Below are 24,697 nucleotides of genomic sequence, written 5' to 3'. Positions count from 1 at the left end.
GGGAAGGAAATTAGAACCAAAAAGTTACCAATAAGGGCCAAGAGTAACAGATAAGTATGAGAAAAATAAGAGCAAAAGCTTGCTGGGCAGACTGGATGGGCCATTTGGTCGTCTTCTGCCGTCATTTCTATGTTTCTATAAGATATCCCGGACAAGCTGTGTCATATCATTGACCCTACTAGGTTACTCCTTTCGGTCACACACACAGTTTCAGCAGGAAAAACCGTGGTACCCCATGCACTCAGGAAGAAAATCCTCAGATGGGCTCACAATTCACTCCTTGCAGGTCACCCTGGTCAATCTAGGACCCTGGCCACTTTGGAGAGATACTACTGATGGCCTTCAATGAAAGAGGACATACGGACCTATATAGAATCGTGCTCCATCTATGCAAGACAGAAACCACCTGCCAACCGTTCCTGGGGACTTCTCCAACCTTTGCCCGCTCTTAGCGAACCGTGGGCACACATATCCACGGACTTTATTGTTGACCTGCCTGTGTCTGGTGGTAACAACACCATCTGGGTCACTGTTGACCGGTTTTCTACAATGGCGCATTTTATGGCATTACCCGGATTACCCTCTGCTCCTGAATTGGCGAAACTTTTCATCCGCATATCTTCCGTTTACATGGCATGCCTAAGCACATCCTCTCGAACCGAGAAGAACAATTCAGAGCCAAATTCTGGAGATCTCTCTGTAAGAAGTTCGATATATCTCTAGATTTGACATCAGGTTATCATCCGCAAGCCAGCGGAGAGACCGAAAGGATGAAACCGCACATTAAAGCAGTTTCTCTGGGCCTATGTCAATTCCAGACAAAGCGATTGGACCGAACTGCTCCCTTGGGCAGAGTTCGCATTGAATTCCCATCCATCAGCTTCCACTGGATCATCACCCTTTCAACTTGTCTACAGACATCAGCCTTTACCGCCATTACCGATACCATTATCAGTCTCCTCTCCGGCTGCCCAAGCTTCAGCACAGGAACTTCATCAGCTGTGGGAACACACTAAAGAGCTTCTTCTAAAAGCTGGACAACAAGCTAAAAGGTTTTATGATGCCCGTCACAGAGCTGCTCTACAACTACAGCTCAGTAGCCGCTTCATTTGTCTCAAACTGCCTTCAGCTTGATTTGCACCTCGTATATAGGACCTTTCCCTATACTCCGTCGCCTGGGTCCAGTCACATACAGCTTGCATTTATCATCATCCTTAAAGATCCACATCGCCTTCCACATCTCTCTTCTCAAACCACTCATCTATCTGAGTTTTTTTAAGAAGACACCTGAGTTGCAACTGCTCGCTGCCTGATCAGCTCCTTGACAAGGAGCTGATCAGGCAATTCCACTTGGCTCACCCCAGGAAGCCAAAACCCCCGGGGAGGGGCCCTAAGAAGGGGGGTACTGTTACGCCTGTCAGTCGTAGGTGGCTGCGACCTCTCATGCTCACCTCTTTTTTTTCCTGCACCATCAATCATTGGAAGAATAGCAGCCTCTGCCAACCAACGCCGACCTCCCCGGTGTCCCCGGGACGGCATGGGCGCTGCCCGACCGCCATCTTACTTCTGGAATCACCTAGGTGTGCGCTGTGCGCACAGGGCCTCCTTTTATATACATCATGGCAGGAACCTCGGGGGTGTCCCCTCCTGATGACATCATCCCGCTTGTGTACTTAAGCTGACCGGCCCATTGCTAAGACGAGTTAGCAAGGAGTTCTCTCATTGTTAAATCCGCTCCACATTGGGATCTTCAGTTCCAGAATCTCCTCGTGGCACTCTGACGCTCTGGGTACCTGCTCCACAGGGGCCTTTCTGCGTCTTGGCTATCCGCTCCTCGGAGGACCTTCCTGCCTGGGACTTCACCTGACCCGATCCTCGGGTCTCTCTCTCTCTTGGGACTTCCTTGTGTGAGTACCTTCTTCAGTTTCTACGATACCTACCTGCATTGCTGAAGCCTCCACAATGTACCCTGTACTTCGGGCCTCTACCGCTCTTCAGCATTATTGCTACCACCTATCCTGAGCTATAGGGTATTGCTGCAGCTACTCAAGATCCCCAGCTTGGTTCCTGTATCTCAAGACCCAGCTGCCTCATCACCTACAGTACAGTTATCCTCGGCATACCCCGCGCTGCGGGCCACTACCGGATCTGTACTTCTGAGGTATTTACCAGCCTGCAGGAACCTCCTGGTGTACCCTGCGCTGCGGGCCACTGCTGGACTTTCTCATCTACTGCACCACCCTGGGTATATCTTATTGCTCAAGAACTATGTTTATTGCATTTCCCGCTCCTCAGGTTATGCCTTATCTTTTCTCTCTAATAAAGTCTCTCTCACAGCTGTGTTTTACGTCGCTGAGACCATGCCCACCGACGGTAAGGCTCACAGGGCTCCTCCCTGTGGGCGGAGACATCTCTAATCTCGGCCCGGGGTTCACAATTTCCTACAAAACCATAACACTGGTATTTGCAAGACTATCTACAAGTAAACTCATCTGAATAAAACTTATTCTTTGAGCTCTTCTTTGAGCTAATTATCTCTTATTTTGTTGTTACCTGTGACTGTTCAATGACACTGTCAGTAAGCCTAATGCACCAAATTGCCTTAATTATGGAGTAATTTGCACAGAGTGATGGTAATTAAATCTTGATCATTTTAAGTAAGTGAGCGAATTAATTGATCTAACTTGGAATGCACACCATAGCAAGAAGAGTTGTTTTGTAGTTTAATTAACACCAGTTACTAAATGCTTATCAAAGCTGAAACATGTTTGCTTAATGAGTTTTACATTCTGCTCTCACCTCAGCAGAGATAGGATGGAGAACATGCTGAGCACGGTAGCCTTGACAAGAAAATGATATGAAACTTAGTATTCCTGTCATTTTTATTCATTGGCTTCCACCATTAGTTTACTTTAAAATGAAACATGCAGTTAGAAATATTATCATATGATTAGCTTCTTCCTGCCTTATTTTTTTTTAATAGTAAGTGATATGTTAAATAGTTTGTGTTTTGCAGTTCATTGATGTATTTAAATGTGAACAGTATAAAAGCAAACTCTAATTCCCCCATCATGTGCTTTTATCTTGTATTTTCTAGCAGCTGCTATAATTATGATTTCCGTTTTTCCTAAAGGGGTCAGCATCATGCCTTTGACTTGTGCCAGGAGAGGCAGGACATATGTGCAAGTGCAGTAGGTGAGATGCATTGTGGTGGTGGTGCTGCTGCCTAGTTCACAGAATGTCTAAGGTGAAGAACCAAGCTTTAACTAAGGTCCAGTGTAGCAGGGCAGTTCACAGTTACTAAAGGCTTGTTGTGGCATGGCCATGAAAGGGAACCATGAGCTGATTTCTGCTCTCTAAACTCAAATATGCTGATTTCTCTGGGCCTTGTGGGAAACTGCCCCTGTTATGCCCCTCCTCTACCATCCCTTTGCTTCACCTGGTCTATGGAATCCATATACTCTGCAAATATTCCTAGCTCTGAATGTATGTCCTTTACCTCTTTCAGAAAGACAGCCTCCTAAAAGTAAACATTCAAAGAATAATGTTCAAAGCCATTTATGCATGTAAGTTTGATGTCTGACCCCTTTTTCACTATAGCTAAAAGTCTGTTTGGCGTTCTACAGTGCATGTATATTTAGCTGTATTTAAAGAATGTGCTCCCAGAAGCGTGCTTAGGTCAAGGAGGAAAATAACTAGCAGAGATTGCATTTTCATCTCTCTGTACATTATTTTCCAGGGTAACTAAAGAATACCCACACAAAAAGGAGGTGCATATGTCTGCAGATATTCTGCTGCCATGGCAGCTTTCAGATTGAAAGTGCGTGCAGACTTTTGCTTTGAATATTGGTGCAAAGTCCACAAGTGAAAAAGTCCCTTTGGACTTTGTCCAAAGGTGAGGAGTTTGAAACCCCTTCTTCAGTGCTCATCTGCAGGGCCAACTGCAAGATATGACATAAGTGATACACAGATTGTGCACAGAAAAGACTGCTAAGTTCATAAGGAATAGTTTTAAAAGAAGACATACTTTATTTGGGCTGAGAGTATAATGTGGTTAGAGAATGGATCTCTGAACTCGGGGGCCCTAATACACTTCTTCTTTTCTTTATTCTCAGCATGACCTTGAACAGATCACTTTTACTCTTTAGAAGTTTAGAGATCAGTTCACCTGTGGCTGTTTTGGCAACCAGGAAGAAAACAGCAGCTGAATATTTGATTTTCCAGAATATCTCCTGTTGGAAAAGGGGATATTTGGTTGCTGTTTGGTGTGATTTCAAACTCTGAAAATGTCATTTGCAATTGCCTAGATAAAGATAGTTAGATCAGGCAGGAGGCAGAGCTCACAGTCTTTTCAAGGAGTGGTGCTTCATCAGAGTGTGTCTGCAGAAGAAGAGGACACCATCAGCACTTTTGGCCTCATTTGACATACGGATATGTCCCCTTGCAACTTTGCCTGTAGGTATCTGATAGTGCAGTTAAATTTTATATATTATACCATTGTAGAATGCTACACTTTGAAGTTTGTACCCACCAGGCCACAACTTCAAGTCTTCTTTCAGTGCCTGGATGTTTTCCTCTTTGATGAAATTTTGGTCAATCAGCTCTTCCAGCAGTGTGAATTACAATGGGAATAGGTGATCCCATCCCTGGTACCTCTAGTATGCCACCTGATCCTGCATAGCTGGGGTCTTGGATCTCTCCACTCATATTTCAGTTTCTCCAACTTTCTAGATAATATCACTCTAATGCTATTTACAGTAATATGAATGGACTCAATATGTGCTGTTTGTTAGCATTGTCAATGGTCCGAGAGTGCTCCACACAGAACTGTGGGAATTGTGAGATCACATCCCCTACCAAATCCTTCATTTCCTTGGGATGAAAGTTGGGCTTGCAGGCTCTCTTCTACTTTCCATACTTGGCAGGTCAATTGTCACTTGTCAGTAGTCTTTGGAGGCTCAGCTTCCCTTTGATCCAAAGGGGTCAATGCAATATCATGCACTCAGGCTAGCCCATGATTTTGGATACATTAGGCTAACACCCAATGCAAAAAGAGGATTAGCACTTCAAAAAGCACGTCCAAACATGCTCGCAGCTAATAGAGCTCATCCCATGTAAATGCCATGTAGAAGAGGCTATTAGCTATTGTTCCCGATGCAAAAATTCACCTTGCACCTGATGCGCACGTTTTTACATGCAAGAATTAACACTAGCCCCGGAGCTGGTATTAAGTCTTGATGTGTGTCAAGGGCACAAAAAAAGGCATAATTACTGCTTTTCTGTCGTTCCTCCTACTTAGTATCATCCCGATACTAAGTATAAGGAACCACAGGAAGCAGAATGAAAACCAAAATCTTGAGGGTGGTCTGGTTAGGGAAACGGACACTTAATTTACGAGTGTCTGTTTTCCTAACCCAGGGCTGGCGCGGGTTAAGAAAACGCACACCTGTCAATTGAGCATCTGTTTCCCTAACCCGCTCACAGCCACATCTCCTGGGCGTCCGATGCCATGGACATCCTAGGGACACACAATGTATCCCTAGCACTTCCTTTTTAGCGCAGTAGCTCATTTGTCTATTACATCGGGTGCCCAGGAGAGGGGGATGTGCACACATTGAAAAAATGTGCGCCTGGTTTGGACTCATGTTTTTTTGCGCTTGATATTGCATTGGCTTAATGGTTACTGTTATCCTTGCTACTGTAAGTAATGGGTCATTCTTAGGAGATTAAGGTCCCTGCAGCCCGTTTAGTCTCCCTAGAAGTAAGGTCTTGGTTTGCAGCATGCATTTCTCCTGCCCTTTGCATAGTACATCAAAAAAGAAAGCACAGTGTATAGAGCAGAGCTTTCCAAACTTTTCATGTTGGTGATACACTTTTTAGACAAACATAATTTCGGGACACAGTAATTCAGTCTACTAGTAAACCAGAGGTTAAAGGTTAAACGAACGAAACATATTTCGACAATTTATGTATGTTTCCTTAAATATATCCATAAATAAAATGTTTCACGACACAACCTATCTCATGAAAACCTTAAATCTATATTAAAAATATATATTCCAAGATTCATGTTATTGTTATAATTTATGAGAAACAATAATAAAACAAATTGTCTGTCCCCACACACTCATCTCTCTCCTCCCCCCAGCACATGTCTGGCCCCCACACACACTCATATCTCTCCCCCTCAAGCACATGTCTGTCCCCCCAGCACGTTTGCCCCCCACTCACTCATCTCTCTCCCCCCAGCACATGTCTGGCCCCCCACACTCATGTACCTCGTCTTTTTGATTGTTGCCAGTTAAGTGCTTCACTCCCTTCCATGATCACCAGACACTGCTGCTTGCAGTCAGTACTCCTCATGGCCAGGCCTCATCGGCAGCAGCAGCCAATGCAAGGATGGCTGGGCTCGTTCCACCCACCAAGCCCCCCAAAAAAACGCGATTGACAGCAAAAATCACCCAATAATAAGCAACCCATAAACTGAAAAAAAAAAAAGTGAATATCTAGAAAAAAAAAAGGCTCAAACTCGCATCAGAGTTGACCGGGCTTGCGCGACACACCTGCACACTGCAGGCGACACACTAACGTGTCCCGACACACAGTTTGGAAAGCTCTGGTATAGAGGTTCCTCTTGTATACAGTCAACTTGCAGCTTTGTGCTGAGTTATGTTAATTTTTTAATGAGATGCAAATGGTGCAATGCCAGCTTCAACTTTGAGATTGGGATATTAACTGCTGCATATTACATTGTCTGATTCTCCAGGAATTCCTATGCTGTTGGGTTTTTTTTTTAAGAGATGCTGAATTAGTCCCAGGCATTATGCTGACAAATTGCATAACAACGCTGTGTTTCCTCATTTTTCCAAATATGCTTTATTGGGGTTTTTAAAAAATATTTTTAACAGTTCTCTTAAAATTGAGGTGAAATATGTGGTATGTGATTTTAGTATTGCTGTACTTTATTGGCTTCATGATGCTGGGTGTTTCCTCAATGATTCCTATGGAGTCATAGTAATTACATATTTCAGAATGTTTGCAAATATGGCAGTGTGGAAATAGAAGAATATATTTTTCCCATAGATTGCATTAATATCACGGCCTAAGCATGGTCAGAGTGGTTTCCCCAACCTTTGGCTATAGGGAACTGGCATCACCAGAGCAACTTTGTGTATGTCTCATAAGGGATAATGAGGATCATATAAAACAATAATGTATTCTGAAGCTCAAAGCAGGTCGAGCCAAAAATGCCTCATTAAATACTCATTTTTACCCTATTTCCCCATTCGGTCTTCTGCAGAGCCGTTGCTCCAGTTTTAAATAGCAAATATGTTATTCACTTGCCTGCCTGAATATCTGTTCACCTCACTCTCCTTTTCAGCCACAATATGAGTGAATCAACTTCTATATCAACCTCTTTAATCCTTTGCCCTTCAATCAGATTTAAAATGTTCACCAAGTCTTTCTCTAGCATCTAGTTAATAAAGCAATGTCATCAATAATCTTCCCACTCCATTTATCTGCATATAGCTGGACTATTTCTAATAATGAATTTCTTTTTAAAAGCACCATACCTACTAGTCCAGTAATAGAAACTAATATTTTAAATGTTACTTTTAATAATGTCAGATTGTTTAACATACAAACCAAAACATAATCCAAAAAAACGAATGAAAAAAATAAATATTTTAAAATTTAACATTCATCAGCAAAACTACTTACCATTTTAATACATGATATTTATTCATGGGACAATAATATTCTAGAACCCTTCAAATTGTGAGTAGTCCATAAACATTTAATCATAGTCCCTTTTTTTAATTTTAATTTTTTTCTGAATTTTTCTTTAGAATGAAATATAATAAAGTACATATTGATTACTTTTCTTAACTGAATCTGTTTAATCACACCCAGTTCAGGAAAGTAATCAATGTGCATACCATTATATTTTATTTTAAATACAGTTTCACAAAAAAAGTTAAAAAATAAGGGGCTATGATTAAAAGTTTATAGACTACTCACATTTTGAATAGTCTGGAATATGATTGTCTTGTGAATTAATATAGTGTATTAAAATAGTAAGTAGTTTTGCTGGTGAAAATCAGATTATTTAAAACATAATGCATTCTACTGATTTAATTTAGAGGAAGCGGGGTGATAAGAGGAGTTAATATCAAAGCATGAACATATTTCAGATTGAAGAAAGTCTTTTTTTCTACTAAAACACAGGGTCATAATGATATTTTTAATATACTTTAAGAAGAGATAATCTGTGAAATGGACTAATATTTGTATCTCTGTATTTATAATGAATGAACAAGGAAGTTACATAATTCATACAGATGTTGACATTAAATAGAGCAGACACCAAAGTTAAAATGTACTCCACTCAAAGCAGCTTTGGGAAAATGTGTTGTAAAGATGTAAACCCAAGTAAGCTGTCCCCAATCCCTACAAAATGAAGAGATAAAGGGAAGGGGAGCTCTCAGGCCACAGATCTATCTCCATTGTAATGCATGGGGGGGGGGGGGGGGGAAGAGTGGTCAAAAAGTGACAGCACTGATCTGAAAGAGAAGATTTTCTGCATAGATCTAACTCTGCTCCAGGATAGATTCTCCATGTGAACTTTGAGGACGTGTAACTGTGCAGTAATTATACTATTCCTCCTTCCTCTCCTCGCTAGAGTTATGTTGTGTGTGCTAAGGATGTGCAGTCATTTTCAAATAAATGGTAATCTGAACCGAACTGGGCATTTTTATTTTGGTTCATTTTACCCCAAAATGAATGTACAATCTCCACAAAAACTGAGACATTTTCAGGTCCATTCATTTCAGAAAATAGTGTTCACTGTTTTAAGTGTGGGACCCCTACCGGGTCTGGCCACTAGATGCCACTATCCTTATCCTTAGAATACACCTAGATAGGAGCCATCCAGCCGTACAATCCCTCCCACCTGGAGGCTTGGGATTGGGTGACTCAGTGCATTTAAGCTCAGCCATTTTATCACTCAAGGGGTTCAGTTAGAGAGAGCAGCTGCAGAGTAAACATGTATTTTTCCCATATTCTGGTGGGGCCTCCCAGCCTTGCCCAAAGGAGTTTTCTTTTAGAAGCGATACCTCACCGTGCACTCCCTGCCAGAGGGTCCTTCTTATAATTTACAGTGAGACAGACCTTTAAGCCTGATACCCCTTTGGGGCGAAAGGGGCTCTCTTCAGGGGACCAACTCTACTTCCTCGGTAGGCAAGCACCAGTGATGGATCCTGCTGCGAGAGACAGGGCGGGCAGAGAAGCTATCCAGATTAATACTTAAAGTATTTTCCGAAACTAAGAGTAGTAGGAAGGTTTTTGGATCCCCCTTCCCCACTGGGATTCAGCTGAGGAATAAAGTAACAGCACAACCAAAGGAAAAAAGTACAAGAGGAGATCCCATCCGGATTTCCACCCAAGGAATCAGAACAGGCTGGGTGCTCATGGGAAAGAAGATCTCTAAAGGTAGGAGTTTTGCAGTTAACAGGGAACCCTCTCACTAGGATTCATGAGACAGCCCTGGGAGAGTGAGCACATTTAAAATCACCATGGGCTCTACCCAGAGCTCTGTAATAAGGACACCTACCTACACAGAAAGGACCCTGTACCTACAGTCAGAAGCACACTCATCAGTTTAGACAAATGGACTTTAATTTAAGAATCAGTAAACTTTATTTTAACACCCAGACCTGGTCCTGTCTAATTATTGTTACAGCATCTCTCACCTCATGAGGAGCACTTAAATTATAGCACACATACTAGTGACCACTTTTTGTCTGGGCCATAAGTGAGAGCTTCCCCCCCATAAAGAGTCCCCCCAGGGATTAAGAGTCAATGTGGGAGACAATGGTTAGCTGTAGCAGCCCCAGAAGATATAAATAAGATTGTGTGCCCTTGGGACTTAAAATACCCCACTAAGGGTTACATCAAAAAGCGTGCACCATTTCCCAAAATAAATAAAAATGAAAAAGTGAAGGAATAAAGCTGAGAAAATGGAAGAACAAAGAAGAAATGATCCAAAAATGACTAAAATGAACTGAGCCAAAAAAAAAAAAAATGTCCTTGCACATCCCTACCATGTGCTGTCCAATGTGCATGCTCATGCAGTGGTTATATGTACATTTGAGAAACCATGTGGGAATCCCACAAGCTGAAGGGGCACGATCTAAATGCAAAATTATTGTTAATGCGACATGGAGATCTTATTTTTTTCACTCTGCATTTGTGTGCATCAGTGTTTCAAATCAGTAAAAAAAAACCTGTAGAACAATGCAAAAATGACCTTCTCTATCTCCTCATTATGCTCAGCATCAGTTAGACAGAAGTATAAATGAGCCCCACAGAACTGTTTTTCCATATTCCCAGACTGAAGATGTTTCAGAGAGGTAGGGAGTGTCCATGACAAGACTTGAAATGGTCTACCAGAGGCTAATACTTAACACATTCTGGGCACACTTGGGACTGATACGGAGGGCAGTGGGAGGAAAGGTGGGGCATTGGTGTTGGACTGAGTATGGGATTGTACATGTTTATCTACTGATAGAGGAAGAATCACAACAGGGCAGAGCAAATGGGCTGATTTACCCACAAAAGTGCTAAAGCATTTTCAACTAATTCAACACCAGGCTGGTGGAGGGACTAAAATCAAGGGACTCGCTCATTACTGCTGAAGCTTCATTGGCTACCAGTAGAATATCATACCACCTTTATGGATTGACTGCAGAAATGTGCCCCGCTCTACCCTTTACATTTCTCACAACAGCAGTGGTTGTTATCTGTTCCAGATGTGTGAGAGGTAGCTTGAGAAAGATCTAGAGGTGGAATGTTTTCAGTGGTAGTGCCCAAAGTTTGGAATTATCTTCCCTTACACTTGGAGCTTAAATTGATTAAAGACGTCCTCTTATTTCAGAAGAAAATAAAAACATGATTATTCCATGCAGTGTTCAGTGGTAAGAGCTAGTGAAGATGTGTCTCCTGTAACTAGGCTGGGTGTGTGTGTGTGTGTGGGAGGGGGAATCTCAGTATGGAGGAATGATGTTGGAATATGTCATAATATTAATGGTTGTGCAATTCACTGTATTTTGTCTTTTTAAAGTTGTATGACTAATAATGATGATATATGTTTGCTAATGTATATTACTTTGGATCTGATGCGGAAATGTAATTCAGAAATATATTAATAAATAAATAGATTTATCAATTAATTAATTTGGTCTTCTTTTGTTGTCATTTATTATGTTATGAAGTCCATACTGAGTATATCATGATGAGTATATTATTTTAGAGACTGTGAGGCCAATATTCAGTAGGCCATTTAGAGGACAAGTTAGCTGGCTAAAGTTAAGTGGATAATTTGTCTTGTATATTTAGTGGGATAAGCGTCCTGCTGAATATACTTGCTTAAAGTTATCCAGCTCATGTAACTGGATAACTTTTAACCCTAACCTCGTGTAGCCAGATTTCCTGCTAAGTAGCACTGTCAAAAATTGAAAACTATTAAATAAAGATAGCAGGTCAACCCCTCCTTTGGTTCTCCCTCACAAAATATCATTAAAAGCCCTATCGGGCCATGCCCTTCTCACCCCCTCACTCTTAAAAATACTAACAAGACCCCATGCCTGTCCTGGTGTATCAGCAATGTTCAAATCTAGTGGCTTCCTCCCTCTCACCTGTTCCCGACACCTCTGCACTGCTCTAAAACAGAAGAAAATAGTCAAAAGAAAGACACCAGGGAGGCTTAGGCATCCTTCTCAGTGGAGGGCACCATCATGCTGAGTAGGATGAGCTGGAGTTAATTTACTCTGGTGCATCCCCAGTGGATGGCATCATTTGAAGAAGAAAGAAGACAGAAGAAGATGCCAAGGAGGCCTGGGATCTGGCCTCCAGGTCTGGGACTGACCATGGGCTGAGGCCCCAGCATTGGTTCCCGGGCTTCCAGGCCGGGTCCTAGCTTTGAGCTTGGTGTTAAGCCTGGGCTCGGGATCTGATCTAGGCAGAGGCCCAGGCGTTGTAACCTGGCCTCTGAGCTGGGCTGGGTCCTGGCATCAGGCCTGGGCTTGGACCAAAGCCCAGGTAGTGGGACTCGGTCTCTGGACTGGGTCCTAATGTCAGGCCTGGACACAGGCTCTGACCTAGGCCGAGGCACAGGTGTCGGGACCTGATCGGGGCTGAGCATCTGGCCTAGGCCCTAGTGTCAGGCCTAGGTCGAGGTATTGGTATAAGGCCTCCTTTTTTTTTTTGTTTGATTCTTTTTTTTTTTTTTTAATGAAAGAAACAAATTAAACAAAATAAAATTTGTGGAGGAAAAATTCCTGAAACCCAAAGATATTTTTACCAGTGCACACCTCTACCATATAGCCGAGTAAATAGCTAGATTATCCACGTATCTTGCTTATCCATCTAAGTAGCACTTTTCTTTTACTTATCGACTATCTTTATTAGCTGGATAAGTTTTAAACAGTGCTCTTTATCTGGATATTTGTCACCACTTAGCTGGATAAATCAAAACTTATGCGGCTTTGTTTGAAATACTTATTTTTTATACACGAACATGCTGCTTATTTTTATACATAAGCATGTTGGGGAGATTTGTGTATTTTATATGGTGTGTGTGCATTTGCTCACACGACATAAAATACATATGCATGCAGGCGCTCATCTATATAGCTGCATATGTGTTTGCGCCAATTTTAAAGTTCTCCTCCCTATTCGAATACTTAATAAATTCTTCTTCTTGTTTGGAACAGCAAGGTTTTGTGTGTACAGCATTTTTTTGAGGTTCCTCTTGGGCCCTACAAGTAATCCCGCTCCCCTCAGTACAAATCTGTGTGACTGGTTTTCCAGAGGCTGCACCAAGTGTGTCAGTGCTCCGTAGCATCTGAAGTGTGACTCCCTTGCCCAAAACTTGCAAATCAGTTTACTTTGCCTAGTTTTGAAATGGTGCATTCTCTGTCTGAAGATTTAATTTCCTGCAACTCCTGGAAGAGAAAAACTTCACGGAAAATGATTAGACATGTAAATTGTGTACAAAAAGTGCTGTGGAACTTTGTCTCCCCCTAGGAGTCAATTTAAAGATCAGGCAATTATGTCACGGCACTTTTTGCACACATTTCCACTGGTACAATTTTTTTTCCATTCTAGAAGTTGCAGATCTGCTATTTCTAAACTATGCAAGCAAATTGTCTTGTTTGTACATTTTGTTTGCTTGATTCTTGAAAACTTGCCCTGGATGAGAGCAGTGCAATAAAAATAACTTTTTCTTCCACTAGTCTTCCTTCTCTCGTGTCTTTAATGTCACATAAGAATTGTGGCATGCTGCAGCTTTTTTTTTTTTTTTTCATTGTACAGATTAAAGAATGTAATAAATGATTAATTACTTTTTCATTTGCTGCCTTATCTTTTTTCTTTTATATAGCACTGCAGCAAATAAGCTTGGCTATACCTGTCTTTGCATAGCAATGATAAGAAATAATGTTAATGTCTGGCCCTTATGTGAAAAAGATGGAACTGATACCGAAGGTCCCCGGTGTTGAATAGTTAAAATGTTAACATTACAAGGACATCGTTTGACGATTCATGAAACTGACAGTGTAGCACAATAGTTGTCAACCATTCACAAATCCTTCTCAGTGAACTAAAATTGAGCCTTCACCAAACCCTGCCCCTTCAATTACCCTTCTTCTTTCATATCTCCCTCAGTTCACGGTGTTACGCCTCCTAGGGCATTCCCTATTGTCAGCAATGTAACAATGGTAGATGCAGTGTATGTCTTCAAGGTTGTAGAAATACCCTTTGCTACATACACGCTGAATACTGTATCCTACGGCATTCAAAGGATTAAATATAACCCCAAACTGAGTGCTTCTTTAAAGTGTTTTTATTACAGTTAAGTTCTACAACATGTCTGTTTTTCATATAACTCCTTCATAGATGAAGGAATAGAAGGCAGACGATTCCGGAAAGAAATGACTTTAGCTAGAAAGATCAGTGCTCTGTCCCAGGAGAGGTGTGATTTCTTCTTATCATTTTCTCCTTCTTGGAGGTTAGCCCTTCATCCACTCCTTGTGCTCTCCATACGTGAATTATCCTCCTGCCACAGTTTCCAGTCATCTTCTGAAACCCTGCCATGTAGAAGTGCAATGATGATGATGATGAGTAGTTTATAGTCTCACAATTACAGTTCACAATTCATAACCCAACAAGATCTTTATTACACTAAAAACTCAGCTGCAGGAGGGGTATTCTGAAAACCATAACTTTCTATAATTAATGACATTTTATCTTCAAAATATGTCCTGTTATCAGCAATTGATTCAAAAAACCCTTTTTATTATAAAGGCATAAAAAGCTGTCATCTCCACATTACAACTTCTCATTAACTGCTTAGGTCATATTGTGAGTTTTGCATCTTTTCAAGGGGCCGTTTATACAATCTAAAACTACCCAATAAACATTCACTTTGTATAATGATAGACAATTCTTATGGTGGCAGTGCTATAATATGAATACGTAGCTAAGACTGTAGGACCTCTTACCATAAGCATTTTCTGAAATTCAGCATTTCACAGTAATGCAAGAAAGCTCCTGACCTTCCTTGGCCCAGTTTGTAATTTGAACCTCAGAGGGAACAGAATCCCAATGAGGCTGGCAGGGTTAGGGGGGGGGGGGGGGGGGATATTGGGAATCTGGGTGTGGGGAGGCAAAGTACAGCAAGGTTAGCCTGCACAAGACTTTGTGCATTCAACACCCAACTTATGGAACAATTTCCCACAGGATTTACACAAGGAAGCAGTTACTCTTCCTTTTGAAGAAGAATCAAAACCTGCTTATTCTGCTAAGCCTTCTCCTATCCGTCCCTCCCTTAATTATGAAAATAGTATTCTACTTTTTTGTGTCATATTTGTTTATCTTATTGCTGGTTTTCTTTCCTATTCTATGAAATAAGTGTACACAGTATTGCTGCCTTACAGTTTTGCATTTTTCAATTCCCATTTTTATTTTTTTATATCCTCCTCCCCACCCCCCCCGAAACATATATATACTGCAAGTCACATCCTTCTTTGTAAACAACCTTGTGTCCTTCCTCGGAAAAGACAGAATATCAAATGAAAATAAATAAATAAAATAAATACATTCAAGCAGCCATCTTAGTATTGTGAAATCAGCTGATCAACTTCATTTTTTGACCTCTTCCAATCAATCCTTTTGCCTCTGCCTACTACTTGGATATCTGTAGTCAGCAGTGTCTGGGCTTAAGGCATGACCAAGCATTCTGGGGGCTCCAGACTCCATTTGGAAATGTAGGTTCAGGTGTTTTTGCTTTGTTGTTTCTGGCTCATTCCAGCAGTTCACTTCCTTAGAAGGAGGCATGGATCTGTAGTTGCCCAGCCTGGTGTGCTTTGTCAGGGGACCTACCAGCTGCACTAGCCATGCTTAGTGTCATGCCACTATATCCCTTTAGCCAATCGTGTTTCTTCTCCATTCTGTTCCTCCACGGCAGTGCTCTGGGAGTTGCAGCAGCTGTAATGCACTACTTGTAAGCCTCAAGTGCGAACTCATCAGCAACTACTGTGTCAAAGGGAGACAATTCTGGCAGTAATTATAGCCCAATGCAAGAACCCCTCTCTCCCCTCCCCCCACAGTTTTACTGCCATCCCCAACAATGAAAAGGCAAGCAGTGGTGTCAAGGGTGATTCCTCAGAGATACCGAGGCACAGACAAGGAGTGGCAGTTCCTTCTTCAACGGAGGGGAGGAAGAGGATCAGGGAAGGAAAGGAAATATCTACTAATAAGCATCCCTGATTGTTCTTCCTACACTCTAGCAATGTAATCAGGCATTGTCAGACTGGGAAATCAGCATAAAGTAGAAAATGCTGAACTCCAAAATCTTGCCATATCCTAAAATCAGTAGCAGTGGAGGTGTAAGGTTAAACCTCTAAAGAAAAAAAGAAGAATCCTTGTTGACAAAACGTGAGGCATGATATTTAGAAATACTTGGCCAAGTGGACAAATTCCAAACATGTTGAACCTGACCCTACAATTTCAAACAACCTCTCTTCTGCGAGAAATACTCTCCCCGCCAGCATGACAAAGTGAGCCTCCACATACTCCAGGGTCTGGGAAGGGATTTAGATGGCTCTGCTCCAGATTCAACACCCATCCCAAAGACTTTAGGCATGTCAGTACTTTCTGTACCAAATGCTGACAGAGGACCTCCAATTTCACCCAAATGAGCCAATTGTCCAGATATGGATGCACCAACACACCCTCCCTTCTTCATATAGCTGCCACCACCACTATCATCTTGGTGAAGGTATGAGGAGCCTTCACCAAACCAAAGGGAAGGGTCTGAAACTGAAAATGTTCCCCAGGATCAGGAACCTCTGGTGCTACAGTTGGATGGCTATATGCAGATCCACCTCTGACAAGTTGAAAGATGCCAGGTATTTTCCTTTGCATACTGCCGTAATGACAGACCTCAAAGTTTCCATGAGGAAATGAGAAACCTTGAGGACCGTATTCACTTCTTTTAAATCCAAGATCGGCCCAAATGTTCCCTCTGTTTAGGCACTACAAAATAGATGGAATCCCTTCCTATTCTTTGTTCTTCTTAGGGAACAGGGACTATAGAGCCTAAATGCTGCAAGCGATCCACTGTCTCTTGAATCACCACTCACTTGGCCAGATGAGTGCAAGAAGAAGCCCAAAAGGTGTCTCAAATTGGACAAGCAAATTATGGGGCGGATTTTAAAAGCCCTGCGCGCGTAAATCCTTCCGGATCCATAAAGTCTAGAGGACGTGAATGAATGAGGAAAAAAAAGATTTGCATTCACAAAAAAGCGGGGAGTAGCTTGCTTTTTACGGCAGTTACTACCCCAAACCAAATCAGCCTGATACTTCACTTTCAATGCATATCCAGCATAGCTCTCTGCTTCAACGGCAGGGAGAAAGACTGATACTTCACGCATATCCAGCATAGCTCTCTGCTTCAACGGCATGGGAGAAAGTCTGATACTTCACGCATATCCAGCATAGCTCTCTGCTTCAATGGCAGGGGAGAAAGTCTGATACTTCATGCATATCCAGCATAGCTCTCTGCTTCAACGGCAGGGAAGAAAGTCTGATACTTCACTTTCAATGCATATCCAGCATAACTCTCTGCTTCATCGGCAAGGGGAATGAAGATTTATTTTTTATTTAAAAACTTTTCTATACCGTCGCTAAGTTATATACCATCGCAACGGTTTACAAATAGGCACATAGACTAAGGTAAGTAAATGTAGGTTATCGTACATTCTAACAGGTGCCAATAAATTTCGGTTACAATTTCATAAATAAAATCATTATTTGAGTATTGTTGGTCAAGTCCAGGTATGTTATTGAGTTACTATCTCTTTGAGATATTACTTCTTAAATGTAGGATTGAGTAAATTCATTCTCATCTGCATTACCCTGTACTTTCTTTCTCTACCCTCCACACTCTTTAGTGAAGGCTTTTTTAAAGAGCCATGTTTTTAGATTTTTCTTAAAAGTTTTGAGATTATTCTGTAATCTGAGTTCGGGGGGCATCATGTTCCATAGTATGGGCCCAGCCAATGATAAAGCCCTTTCTCTCACTTGGATTAATTTTGCTGACTTTACTGAAGGGATTGTTAGTAGTGCTTTGTTTGCTGAGCGGAGGTTTCTTTGTGGAACATGTACTTGTAAGGCTGTGTTTAGCCAGTCTGCTTCTTTATCATATATTAGTTTGTATATGATACATAAGGCCTTGTATTTTATCCTGTATTCGATGGGCAACCAATGTAAGTATTTTATCCTGTATTCGATGGGCAACCAATGTAAGTAGATCTATATACAGACAACCAACAAGGACTGAATTACATAGTCTGGGTAAACAAATAAGCATGGGTGTAGCTTGCTTATTGCGGCAGCTACTACTCCTAACTAATTAAGCTTGATATTTCACTTAGATGCAGCTCCAACACTGCTCTCTGCATTAATGGTGGGGGTGAAAGGGAAATAGAACCAAAAGGTTACTAAGAGCCAAGAGTAACAGATAAGTATGAGAAAAAAAAAAGTGCGGAACTTGCTGGGCAGACTGGATGGGCCATTTGGTCTTCTTCTGCCATCATTTCTATGTTTCTATGAATTCCTTCACTGTTTCATCTTCACCACCAACTCTGGAAGGGCATTCCAGGTATTCACCAGCCTCTCCATGAAGAAATATTTCCTGATGATTCTGAGTTGTCCTCCATGGAATTTCATTTCATGACTCCTAGTTCCATTGATTTCTTTCCAACAGAAAAGGTTTGATAACTGTGCATCATTACAACTTTTCAGGTATCTGAAGAACTGTATCACATCTCTTCTGCACCTCCTCTCTTCCAGGGTATACATATTCAGATCCTTCAGCCCTCCTCATAAGTCTTCGATTACTGACCACTCACTATTTTGGTCGCTCTTCTTTGGACTGCCTCTATCCTGTCTTTATCCTTTTTGGGATGCAGGCACCAGTACTGAATGCAGTACTCTAGGTGAGGCCTCACCAAGGACCTGTACAAGGGCATTATCACCTCAAAGAGATAAAGAAACTCTTCACCAAATCTGCAATTTGGTTGAGCAATAGTTGTGTTCTCTGGTCTCGTGTAGGTGGCAGGACATCTTTGAAGACCAGGATAGGCTCCTGCATGAGAATGGGTGGTTTGTTAGAAGTAAGTGTACTATAGAGGATACCAGTTCTGTGATCTCCAGGTGAAGTCCTTCCATCATTAGTCTAGGCAGGGTGAGTGCCCTGGTTATTGGAGGGGGCAGGGGAAAACTGACCCCTTTTCCTGCAGATCTAGGATGGGCTGTGTACAGCTGTGTTGGCAAAGAAGTAGGATAAATTGAAGCCTGAGGTAGATTTGTTGGTGGCTTTGATAGTGTAGAGCAGGGGTCAGGAACCTTTTTGGCTGAGAGAGCCATAAACGCCACATATTTTAAAATGTAATTCCATGAGAGCCATACAATATGTTTAAAACTAAATACAAGTAAATGTGTGCATTTTATGTAAGATCACACTTTTAAAGTACAATAAGTCTCTGAAAATATTACACCAGGCCTTAAGACACCAATACATCTCCTATTAGGAAAACGGACCAAGTCAGGCTGCTATAGAGTCCTACACAGAAACTACACGCCAGCAGAAAACCTCACCTGAATCACGTGCTGTCCCTCACCTAACATAGAATAAAGAGACCAAAACGCATAACAAGAAGCATGCAGACAAAAACTGAATTGGAAACTGCAACAAGCCAGAGTCTCTGTATGCAGTGTAACAATGGAAAAAAGAAACATCACACATCCTTATAAAACAAATCAAGAAATATAAAATCATCAGCAGTAAAACTGTACTAACAAAAAGAACATATTTCGAAACAGCTGATGAGTGGAATATCCAATAATTAAAAACTCATATAAAACATTTCCAGATACCAACAAAATATTTCAAATAGCAGACACAAAGATCCAGTAATGAAAAATAATAAGGATACAAAAATTTTTTTGCTCTGCATACCTGGGAACGTTTGATATCCAGGTGTCCTGAGATTGTTCTGAATTAGCAGGAGGTGGGGTGGTTTGCTTGGAACTTTCTCCTCTCTCAGTCACATACCAGCGCTCTCTCTCACACTGGCTCTCAATGACACACCTATACACACATGCTCTCAGTCACTCACATATACAAATGTTTTTTCTCTCTCACTTATATAGGCTCTTAATTACACATTTACACACATGCTGTCTATCTTTTCACGCTTACACACACACAGGCTTTCAATCACATAAATACATGCTGTCTTTTTCTCTCACACACAGACTCTCATTCACATGCTTACAAACATGTCCTCTCTTTCTCTCATTTACACACAGGCTCTCAATCACATACTCACATGCTCCCTCACCTAAATCAGCTCTCAATCACACACAGACACACATGCTCTCTCTCTCTCATTTAAACACAGGCTCTCAATCACATACTCACATGCTCCATCACCTAAACCAGCTGTCAATCAGACACAGACACACATGATCTCTCTCTTACTTATACACACAGGCTCTTAATCATACATACACATGATCTCTCTCACACACAAAGGATCTCAATCATACACACATACTCTTTCAAACAAACAGGTTTTCAATTACAAACTTACACATACAGGTTCCCAATGGTAAACTTACATTCATGCTCTCTCTCTCACAGGCAGGATCTCAATCACAGACATACTCTCTTTCACATATACAGGCTCTCAATCATTCACATACATGCAATCTCTCACTCACACACACAGGATCTCAAACACACATGCTTGCTCGCTCATTCACTCTCTCTCTCCCCCTTTCCCCCCCCCCCCCCCCCCCCCCCCCCCGGGAACTCGCGGCAGCAGCAGCCACCTCCCAACGCTAACCTCCTTCATTTTCAGCCCTCGCGAAGGCGGAGTCCCATCGGCCGCGGTTGAAGATTTTCATTTTCCTCCGAGCCGCGCTGCAGTCTTCTTCCCGCGCAGGCACCCGATGCTCTCCACTTCCTCTTCCGGGCCGCGGGAAGAAGAGAGCACCGGCGTGCTCTCTTCTTCCCGCGGCCCGGAAGAGGAAGTGGAGAGCATCGGGTGCCTGCGCGGGAAGACCCGCGCAGGCACCCGATGACTCCAGCGCTGGCACCCGGCTGACACCCGATGACTCCCGCGCAGGCACCCGGATGACTCCAGTCGGCGTGCTCTCTTCTCCTCCCCCCCCCCCCCCCGCGGCCCGGAAGAGGAAGTGGTGAGCATCGGGTGCCTGCGCGGAAGAAGAGACCACGCTAGTGTGGTCTCTTCTTCCCGCGCAGGCACCCGATGCTCTCCACTTCCTCTTCCGGGCCGCGGGGGGGGGGGGGGAGGAGAAGAGAGCACGCCGGTGCCGCTGACTCCAGCTGTCCTGCCGCGTTCCGCCCGGGCTGACAGCATTTTAAGCCCGGGCGGCGGAGGACCGGGGAGCAGCTGGGTCAGCGGGGAACCGCGAAGTATGGCGACACTTGTCTGCGAGCCAGATGCAGCCCTCAAAAGAGCCATATCTGGCTCGCGAGCCATGGGTTCCCGACCCCTGGTGTAGAGTATTTGGATGCCTTGGCATACTTTGATGAGTCTTTGGAGACGCATGTCAAGGAATCCAGTGCAGACCGACAATATTGTATCAGTTGTATTGGGGCTGTGCCATGGGTCCTTGTATTGTGCACTGCAGGATTGTGTGGTAAGGGATGTTGAGCACTGTGTGACTGAAGAGTAGAGGCGTCGGTGTGAATCAAGGTTGCATATTTCAGTAGCGCCGGAGCATTGAACATTGAGTGCATCAGTGGAAGATGCGTCAGGCAAGTGGATGCATCGTGCACTGGGAACACTGATGCTAGCTGTGCTGATGGAACTGATGGCTGCAATGATGGTGTCCGTACCTATGCAACTTGCTTAGAGATTGTGCTTCTATAGCACAGGCTGTGATGGCTCCAGTGACTTATGCTGCTTAGACTTCAATGCAAGGTTGTTGGCAGAACTCAACCCTGTGGTTTTGTTTTGAGCAAACAGGCGATTTTTAGAGGAGTTCCTGCTCTACTCTTTTCCCAGCAAGGCTGCACTGCAGGCCGAGGACCTATTGCGACTCTGGAGAGATTTATGCAGTAGGGGTGTGAATCGTGTGATCGATCGTCTTAACGATTGATTTTGGCTGGGGGGGGGGAGGGAAATCTGATCGTCGTGTTTTTTTTTTTTTTTTAATCGTTAAAAATCGTAAATCGGGGGAGAGCGGGAAAACTGGCACACCAAAACAACCCTAAAACCGACCCCGAACCTTTAAAACAAATCCCCCACCCTCCCGAACCCCCCCAAAATGTTTTAAATTACCTGGGGTCCAGTGGGAGGGTCCCGGCGCGATCTCCAGCTCTCTGGCCATGGCTGCGTTGAGAAATGGCGCCGGTGGCCCTTTGCCCTTATCATGTGACAGGGCAAAGGTAGCGCCGGCGCCATTTTGGTTCCTGGTTCCCGACGTCACGCGTGCAGGAGATCACTCCCGGACCCCCGCTGGACCCCCAGGGACTTTTGGCCAGCTTGGGGGGGGCTTCCTGACCCCCACAAGACTTGCCAAAAGTCCAGCGGGGGTCCGGGAGCGACCTCCTGCACGCGGGCCATATTGCCAATCTTCAAAATGGCACCGGCGCTACCTTTGCCCTCACTGTCATACGGGCGACGGTCGCCCATATGACATAGTGAGGGCAAAGGTAGCGCCGGCGTATTGCCAATCTTCAAAATGGCGCCGGCGCTACCTTTGCCCTGTCACATAAGGGCAAAGGGCCACCGGCGCCATTTCTCAACGCAGCCGTGGCCAGAGAGCTGGAGGTTGCGCCGGGGACCCCCCCCCCCCCACTGGACCCCAGGTAATTTAAAACATTTTGAGGGGGTTCTGGAGGGTGGGGGATTTATTTTAAAGTTTCGGGGTGGGTTTTAGAGTTGTTTTGGTGTGCCGGTTTTCCCGCGCCCTATTTAATGATACAATACAAATGCCCCTGACGATAAATCGAGGGCATTTGTATTGTATCGTGCACTCTAACGATTTTAAAATTATCTGACGATAATTTTAATCGTTCAAAAACGATTCACATCCCTATTATGCAGTACCTCAATCCAAAGCATCCTAAAATCCTGTGAGCACAGGGACATCTGTCCACATGCATAGCAATTCTTCTGGTCATATTCCAGATCAATCCATCAGTAACACAGCTCATGCCCATCGGTGAGGGACATAATCTTTCCACAGATACAACTTTTAAAGCAATTCACCATTATTGACGTCTTCTGGCTGGACATAGTGGAAAATGCGGCCATGTTTTTTTTTGGGGGGGGGTTTAATAGCATTCAAAAAAGCTTTTGTGGGGATGCACAGGCAGTGAGGCAACTTAACAAGAAGAAACTAAAGAAAAACTATCAAATTTAAAAGATTTTAAGGACCTTTAGAGAAAAAATATCAGAAGAGACCAAGTTCACATCCGTGCTGTGCATGGACAAAAAATGACTGAAGAGACTCAAGAGGAAACTCCCACACATGCTCAGTACAGCTCAAAGCTCTATTAGCTGGGAGAAATGAATTTGTTTGGTGTTATCAGATGATGTCATTCACATGTAATGGCTAATTCAGCCTATACATGTAATTAATATTGATACATGTAGAAAAAGGTGCAAGATTTATAACATTCATCAAATAGTATTTATTATGAAAATATGTAAACAGACTTTAATAGCACCTCTTTATAGATAGTATTAACATACTTAATTCCCATATTTTTATATGTGCCTTTCTGTAAACCATTGTGATGGTATATAACTTAACGACGGTATAGAAAAGATTTTAAATAAATAAATAAATATTTATCAATGGAAAAAGACTGAGCATCAGGCAATAGTGACATTTCCATTGGAAACCTGATTAGGTCTAATAGCACACTGGTTGGGAAACACTGCTGTGGGGTATATAAATTTAGGACTTTAATCTCATTTCATAGGGCAGGGGTAGCCAACTCTGGTCCTTGAGAGCCACAAACAGTCCAGGTTTTCAGGATATCCACAATGCATATGCATGAGATAGATTTGCACACAATGGCGGCAATGCATGCAAAACTATCTCATGCATATTCATTGTGGCTATCCTGAAAACCTGGCCTGTTTATGGCTCTCAAGGCCTGGAGTTGGCCACCCCTGTCATAGTTCTTCTCTGTGCCATGGGTGGATATTAGAAGGCATAGCCTCTTCCCCCTCTGAGGCAGGATAAGGTTACTTCCAGACTGCTCTGGAATTTGTTGCCAGAGGATGTGGTTAGTGCAGTTAGTGTAGCTGGGTTCAAAAAAGGTTTGGAAAAGTTCTTGGAGGAGAAGTCCATTAATGGCTATTAATCAATTATACTTAGGGAATAGCCACTGCTATTAATTGCATCAGTAGCATGGGTTCTTCTTAGTGTTTGGGTAATTGCCAGGTTCTTGTGGCCTGGTTTTGGCCTCTGTTGGAAACAGGATGCTGGGCTTGATGGAACCTTGGTCTGACCAACATGGCAATTTCTTAGACTGGATCCATGATTGGGCAGCAGTGTCGTTAACTCCTTTCAGAACAAAGAGTAAGGATGCAGGTAACAACTCACATTAAAGAAGAGCTCTTCAGGGGGAGAAAGGAGACACTAAAATGGAGAAGCAATACAGTTTGTTAAACATTTCCTTATTTCATGACTGTGGTTGCAGAGGGAAGAGAGAAGGAAGGCAGTCTTTGAAAGAATACCTATAATGTTTCTACACTCTCTCTTTCCAGTGGAAACATAACCTCTTTCCTTAATCCCTGAACTCAAAGCAGAGCTGAAATTTACCAGCTCAAGCTTCTGCCAAATGTACACACAAATGTGAGTCAAAGACTGTTTATTTGTACATTAGAGATGCAAAGTGATTAAAAGGAAGGAATGGTGGTTCTTGCACGGCTGGCAGGAGAAAATAAAGGAGAAGCAGAGCAGAAAATAAAAACCTGGCGACGGAATTATGTATGAATGAAATCCGCTTTGAAGAGGCTGACCAGTCACGAAAGGTGGAATACAAATTAAATCAATTAATCACTACAAAGAATCTTAGGAT

At 42.8% G+C, this 24,697-nt stretch overlaps 1 long non-coding RNA gene across 2 annotated transcripts in view; it reads right to left on the bottom strand.

Moving 5' to 3' along the window:
* Window positions 1–13,892: 13,892 nt before the first annotated feature.
* Window positions 13,893–24,697, bottom strand: part of LOC115089872 — a 38,562-nt gene continuing 27,757 nt past the window's right edge. For both annotated transcript variants that reach the window (XR_003856258.1, XR_003856257.1), the window contains exon 3: window positions 13,893–14,147. This is a non-coding gene — a long non-coding RNA (uncharacterized LOC115089872). The remainder of the gene's footprint in view (window positions 14,148–24,697) is intronic.

The sequence above is a fragment of the Rhinatrema bivittatum genome, chromosome 4 (genome assembly GCF_901001135.1).
Source record: "Rhinatrema bivittatum chromosome 4, aRhiBiv1.1, whole genome shotgun sequence".
In the NCBI taxonomy this organism is placed as follows: domain Eukaryota; kingdom Metazoa; phylum Chordata; class Amphibia; order Gymnophiona; family Rhinatrematidae; genus Rhinatrema; species Rhinatrema bivittatum.
This window is presented reverse-complemented; position numbering and strand designations above follow the sequence as displayed.